The following is a 7521-nucleotide window of genomic DNA, read 5'->3' as shown; positions in this document are numbered from 1 at the left end:
TCACTAGGTGTGCCTTTGAAGTAAAACATTTCCCACAATGCTGGCATTTGTATGGCTTCTCTCCTGTGTGGACTCTCTGATGTCTCACTAGGTGTGCCTTTGAAGTAAAACATTTCCCACAATGCTGGCATTTGTATGGCTTCTCTCCTGTGTGGACTCTCCGATGCATGACTAGGTTTGACTTTGAAGTAAAACATTTCCCACAATGCTGGCATTTATGTGACTTCTTTCTTGTGTGGACTCTCTTGTGACCGACAAATTCTTCTGTAAAAGAGGACAATGAGTGAATCACAGTGTAAAGACAGGAAAGTGTTACCCCAAGATTTAGCCCCACGTTCACCCCTCCCTATTTGAGATTAAATTAATAAAGTTGGTGTGAGTGACCTGAGCATGAACCTGTTCTGGATGCCCCCAAATCCATATAATGACTGTATCCTTACTCATAGGAGCTACCAAAGAAGAGAGTGAAGGGCAACTGCCATGAGGAAATGAGTAGAAGCAGATAGTCAGGCCATTGAAAAATATTTCATTAAATATATGTAAAACTATTTGAATTGAAAAGTGGCATCATTTCCTGTGAGACTGCCAGAGAGTGTTGAGTCAGAGCACATGGCATGATGCAAGCTAACTGCAGAGGATGCTTCATGCTGTGTGGCACCAGGAGATGACTCACAACCAATACAGTATACAGCTCACATGTGGATTGATGTGGGTTGGTGTTGGGTGTAGAAGAGATTGTGAAGTTGATGGAAGTCAGAGAGGAGAGCTTGCAAATATTTGTTTTATATTGCAACGTAAGCTAAAGAACCTGCAAGGACTTGGAGGAAATCAACTGTGTGTCAGTTATTTTTAAGTGTGGAAAGTGGTCAGTGCATTGCCAATATCTGTATCTGGATATTTCCTTTTTGTACTCTGCTATGTTATTGTTGAGCTCTGGGAGTGTCGCGTTCAGACTGTGCTATACATTGGCTTGTGAATGGGACCAGAACTCAGAGCCAAGAAGGACCTAAGAGCCAGTGTGACAATCCTGTTTGTCTGAGGTATTTTTGCCAAGCACTCATTGCATTTATTTCAGTTTCAGACAATTCTTTCCCCACCCAGGAAACATCCTAAAGCAATTTAAACCTTTTCGAAAGCTCGGTTTCTGCCCCCAAGCAACAATTTCAGTATAAATATCAGCCCCAACTGGCTCTTCTTCAGCGTCAGTCCAGTTGCAGACAGACACTCCGTTGGTTTACACTGCTAAACACCTCACTACACTCGCCAGCCCCACTTGCCATTGGAGTTACTGACTTCTCTCCCCTTTCTGGACCCTCAGGAATTGGAATCTAGATATTACCATTAGCAAAGCCTTACACTATTCACCACTCCCACCTTTGTTACCCAGTTCTTGTGTGTGTGCGTGAACACCTATATGTGTATATGTGTGTGTATGCGTGTATTTTGCTTTCCCCCTAAATAAAACACAAAAAACCTATTGGAAATGCCTCTGGAGTTCTGTGTGCCTCTGGGTCTGGTATAGTTGGGATGAATCCCAGGTTCACTGTAGCCTCACTCTCTCCTTTGAGCTAAGTATAAAATTCCCCTAAAAGCATAGCACTTGTGGGTGTCCTCCCCAGACTCCAGCATTTCGAGTGACAAAGGGCCTCTGGAATCAACCACAGAACTAAGCAAGCTCAGGTTGGAAAATAAACATCAGAGAAAAAGGGATTATTGTGTTACCCTTTCCTCTCTGTACAGACATTGCTCACAATTCCTAAATGGAGCCCTTAATATGTATGAAAACAATGGCCTGATTTCAAGTTCAGTTCTGAGGTTCAATGCTCTACATGAGGCTACCTTTGTACCAAATTCTGAAGCTTCAGTTAGTTCAAAACACGACAGCCAGATTTCTCACTGGAACATCTAGGTCAGGCCATAACACAGTTCTAAACTCTCTACATTGGCTGCCAATTAGCCCAGGCGCAATACAAAGTGTTGATATTACTTTAAAGCCCGACAAGCTTAGGCCCGAGCGACTAGAGGGACAGCCTCTCCCGACACAATCCGCCCATACTCGCAGAAACATCTGGGAAGAATCTATGAGATTACCCAAAGGTCAGGCTAAGAAACAACTTCCACAGAGCGTACACAGCCATGGACCCCAGTTTATGGAACAACTTGCCAGACGATGCATCTTATCACCACCTTGGAGGCTTTCAAGAAAGCACTTAAGACGGACGCTTCCAGCAGGCTTACCCACCCGCCACTCTTGTAAAGAACTAAGGGAAAATCCCACTTCTGATCACAAATGTGGGCATTTTAAAACAATGCTTGTATTTGTCCAAATTGAGTTTTTGGTGACTAGTGTTTTACGTGTGTGTAAATGGGAGCTAATGTGTTTTAATGGCTATTTTATGGTTGCAATAACCACCTCGACCGTTGCGAGAGGGGGGGAAATACAAATAAAACATTACTATTATTAGTATATTATTATTATTATTATTAAAATCTATCAGGTTGGAGGCTTCCTACCAATCCCCAAGGCCCCTCCCTGGCCCTTCCCAGAGTCCCTCCTTTCCACACAGAGCTAGGCGATCCTGGCTTGCTCCTGCCTTCCCCTCCTGCGCCCAGAGGTCTAGAGTTGGAAGAGACCACAAGGGCCATCCAGTCCAACCCCACTCAAACCACCCATGCAGGAATCAAAAGGCATCCCCGACAGATGGCATCCAGCCTCTGTTTAAAGACCTCTAAGGAAGGAGACGCCACCAAAATCTCCGAGAGTTTGTTCCATTGTCAAACAGCCCTTACTGTCAGGAAGTCCTCTTAATGTTGAGGTGGAATCCTCTTTGTCCTGTAACTTGCATCCATTGCTCTGCGTTCTAGTCTCTGGAGCACAGAAAAAGAAGTGTCCACTCATCATGAAATCCCTTCAAATATTAAAAGAGATCTATCATATCACCTCTTAACCTTCTCTTTTCCAGTCTAACATTCCCAGCTTCCCTAAGCCGTGTCCTCATATGGCATGGTTTCCAGAACCGTCCCCATTTTAGTTGGCCCTCCTTTGGACACACTCCAGTGTTCTCCCATCCTTTTTGAATTGTGTGCCCTGAACTGGACACAGTATTCCAGGTGGCCTGACCAAAGCAGAATAGAGTAGCACTATTACTTCCTTGATCTAGATACTATACTTCTGTTGATGCAGCCTTAATCGCATTGCCTTGTTATGCTCCGCATTGCACTGTTGTTACTCATCTTAACTTTGTGTTTACTTGGACTCCTAGATCCTTTCACACAGTAGTTTCAATTCAGCCAGGTGTCCCCCACCTATATTCTGCTTTCATTCATCCCCCTCCCAGCCAATCCCCTTCCCTTTCTCCCTCCACTCTCCAACCTTCCCTCTTGCTCATCTGCACTGCTTCAGCATTTTCACCTTCACCATCTTTCCTGCCTTTCTATTTTTCACATTTGCTCCTTCCTTCTTATCACAGATCACACCCATTTATGCAATGCATAAAGAGACACTTTGAGGCTCATTTGTTGAGAAAGGTAGAATAATCAATATACAAATAACCCAAAGGGAGAGGCAGAGCAAGGGGGCTGGGACTTAGTCTCCAATTGTTGGTGAGGATCAAGCACCAGGGAGCAGCCTTAAAACAGTCTTAAGACATCTCTAAGACAGGGCTGGGCTACGTGTTGGCATGGGGGGGCATCACATGGGCCCCCAGGTATCTCAGGGGCAACTGCACATTGTATTGCATAAAATAGGAATCTGTTTGACCCTAAGTATTGCAATCCCTTTGGGGAAGTGGAGGCCATTTGACACTGTTGGGCCTTCTTGAGCCTTGCAGGGCCAAGGGAGGTCTTTTTCCCCAAGAAGCCTCTCCAGAGCCTCAAAAGGCGGGTCAAAAAAGGTGGAAACATACTCAAGATGTGCTGAGTACCATTTCAGTGAGAAATGCATTAACTCCATGCGTCTTCCTACAAAAACCAGAATTGTGTGATATCTGGGGCGGACTAGTCTCAGAATAAAAAGATCCTTTGCTTGCACCAAAAGGTCTATTGAGAACTCAGTGTAGAAGCGTCATTAACATGTCTAAGCAGTCTCTGAGTGTCTAAACCTTCCCCTCCATCGTTAACTATCTCCACACTCTACCCTTTCCTCCCCCTTCAGCCCCTAAACAGCATGGCTGCCAAGGTACCTCTTTGCCTTATTCTCCACTGTTCACATATGCCTCTCACCCGGGGGCATGTCTGCCACCCAAAGCTCACAAACCAGTCAGTTAAGAGCTCCACTACTGGAGTGTGGATGGTGCTTGGAATGTTTATTCCTGCATGGCAGAAGTGGGTGGAACTGGATGCCCTTGGGTCTATTCCATCTCATGAATTCATATTGCTAGTGTATAATGCTTTACCAGAGTAGAGGTCTCCAGAGCTTCCGTGGACTCGATTGTACTGGATCACTTTGGAGTCTGTAAGTACCGAGGATGTGGACAAGATCCTTAGAAGTGTTAGGAAGACGACTTGCTCCCTCGATCCCTGTCCCTCGTGGCTAGCGGCTCAGGGGGAAGGGTAAGTAACTTCCTTGTTGCACGTATTATTAATACATCATTGGTGGATGGGCATTTCCATCTAGCTTAAAATTGGTCACGGTAAAACCATTGCTAAAAAAGCCCTCCATTGACCCCCTGTTGCACAATATTACGGCCAGTATCGCTATTGGCCATTTTTAGGAAAGGTGATCGAGGGCGGTTGCAATCCAACTTCAATTGATCTTGGATGAACGAATTATCTGACACATTTCAAATCAGCTTTCGGGCGGCTACGGGATTGAGACTGCCATGGTCTCCTGATCGATGATGCTCCATTCGGGCATGGACATGGGTAGCGTATCCCTGTTAGTGCTCTTAGACATCTCAGCGGCTTTCAATACCATTGACCAGGTATCCTTCTGGAGCCCTGGGGGATTTGTATGGGGGCACTGCGCTCCAGTGGTTCCATTCCTACTCTCGGCAGTTCCAGATGTGGCAGCTGGGGGACGTGTGCTTGATAAGAGGGCCCTTACATCGGGGGTCCCTCAAGAGCCATTCTGTCCCCCATGCTTTTTAACATTTACATAAAACCGCTGAGAGAGATCATCCGGAGGCACAGGGCGCGGGGTTATCATACGCTGATGACACCCAGATAGTTTTCTCTGTGTCTCTGACTGAGACAGTGATCAGGGATGGCATCTCTCCTCTCGATGCTGTCTGGAGTCAGTAAGGGGCTGGATGAGGGAAAACAACTCAGTTTGAATCCAGAGAAAACGGAAGGGTCGTGATAGGTTCTCCAGGCCTGGGATGGTTATTTCTCCACCAGTTCGAACGGGATCATGCTCCCGTGAAGGTCTCTGTTCGCAGCTGGGGGTGCTCCTTGAGTCATCGCTCCACCTTACATCTCAGTGGATGCGACGTCAGGAGCACCTGTTTACCAACTTCGGTTGATACGTCAGCTGCGTCCCGACCTGACCCGGGGGGACCTTGAAACAGTAGTGCATGCTGGAACCTCTCGATGGACTTCTGCAACGCGCTGACATGGGCGAAACCCTGTACCATACTCGGAAGCTGCAATTGGTGCAGAATATGGCAGCAAGATTGGTCACTGGTTACTCCAGGACCAGTCCATATAACACCGGTCCTTAAAGCCTTCATGGCTGCCTATTCGCTTCCGGGCGCAATACAATGTTTTGTTATTACCTATAAAGCCCTAATGGCTTGGGCACCAGGTACTGAAGGACCCGCCTCTCTCCATACAATCCGCCCCGCACACTCAGGTCTGCAGGAAGCACCTACTAAGAGTTCAGACGCGAGATATTCCATCACTAATCAAAGGGCCTTCTCCATCTCGCCCCTAGGCTCTGGAACTCGCTTCCCGGCGAGCTTCGCTCGGCAACCTCACTGGACCAATTTAAAAGGGGTTAAAAACACACCGTTTCCAGCAGCATACCCCTAATGCCCCTGAAGTACTTTCCCTCTCCCCCTCATAGCACTGTATGTGCTAGCGGGTGCTAATTTGTGTATCTGTGATTTCTTTTGAGTTTTACTGTGTATAATTTTGTGTTGTATTTTAACATTTGTGTTACCCGCCTTGATCACGGAAAGGCGGCTAAAAAAAAATATTTGATTGATTATTATTATTATTATTATTATTATTACTACTGGATTCCGGTCCTACCCACAGGGCCACATTCTATTTCTCCACATTATATACTGTCATAATCTCTGCTTCTTTGTCAACAGTTTTCCACGTCCTCAGTGAATATATCGCCACATCCGCAAAGGTCACCGTGCAACGAAAATAGCCCTCATCCACAGAGTGACTAAGCAAAAGGGGAGGAAAGCACAATGGTGCATCCAATATTATTTGATCACTTTAGATCAGTCGCGGAAATAAACTGTAAATTCTGTCAGCAAGAACAAACTACTGCCTTGAGACTGAGTTTATCTTGAAGCTTTTCAACATAACATACAATATAATACACAAATAATTTAGGACCATGGCTGGATACTGATATGGATTAGGAGACTGACTATCCCAACACATACAGTACATTTAGTCACCAAAAGATTATGGTGCATTTAGATATTTCTTGGCCACATTTGAGAGGCAAACCTCATTTTAATAACGTACTGGGAACACTCTGGGCTTGAGGGCCACTGGGCCCACCCCATTTATATCCAGAGATGTTCTCCCTAGCCCCCAACATTTCACAGATGGTGGAAAGCAAAGACACACGGGGACAAACACCCAGAAGGCATGAAGATGGCCAACATTGTTTATGAGGAAGATCACGCAAACTAGGAAGGGCAACAGCAGTTTGCTTTGCTTCAACCTCCTGGGAAGGGGCATATACCCCGTCTTTCCTCCCTCTCCCCACTTTTGAGTTGATGGGCTGCAAACTCCTTGGCACCTCCTTATGCAGAAAGTGAAATGAGCTGGAAGAAAGGGAAAGTTGGGAGGAGAGAAAGAAACCAGGACATTTTAAAACCCTGAATAATGGGGTGACAGAGGATAACCAGGCTGTCTCTGCCAAACCTCGGACAGTAGTTGATTTGCTCCTTTCATAAATTGACGCCAGCAGTGACACAGATGAAGCTATTAGGGTATGAACTCACCGAAGAGCTATTGTACGCGGCAGCCTCTTTCGGTTGGAGCCCCCAACTCCCTTCGCATGGCCTCTGTGTCGGCCATCAGGTGGACAGAGGTTCCTGGTGGTCCTGCACTTGGGGACTTCCAGGAAGAGAGAGCCCAAAGCCGTGTCCAAGGAGGGCCGAGATGAGGTTTCCTGAGAAAAGGGACCAGGGTTGAAGCTGCTTGGTGAGAAACCCTGCAGCACGCAAACTGGAGAAACAGCATCCTGCTTGTTATATACAACAGGTGACATATGCCTCCGTGGGCCGATGCAGAGGTGGGCATGCCCTTCCTCCCTCTGCACCAAACAAAGCCCCCTGGACCTAGCTCCCCTACAACAACAGATACCCATGCCTTCTTAGAGTGGGATGT

The 7521-nt window shown here is 46.5% G+C and overlaps 1 pseudogene; it reads right to left on the bottom strand.

Moving 5' to 3' along the window:
- LOC121925490 overlaps positions 1-301 on the bottom strand; it is a 34497-nt pseudogene extending 34196 nt beyond the window's left edge.
- Between the last annotated feature and the right edge of the window lie 7220 nt (positions 302-7521).

The sequence above is a fragment of the Sceloporus undulatus genome, chromosome 1, assembly GCF_019175285.1.
Source record: "Sceloporus undulatus isolate JIND9_A2432 ecotype Alabama chromosome 1, SceUnd_v1.1, whole genome shotgun sequence".
Taxonomy (NCBI): Eukaryota; Metazoa; Chordata; class Lepidosauria; order Squamata; family Phrynosomatidae; genus Sceloporus; species Sceloporus undulatus.
The sequence above is the reverse complement of the archived record's forward strand: the minus strand, read 5'-3'. Positions and strand labels throughout refer to the sequence as shown.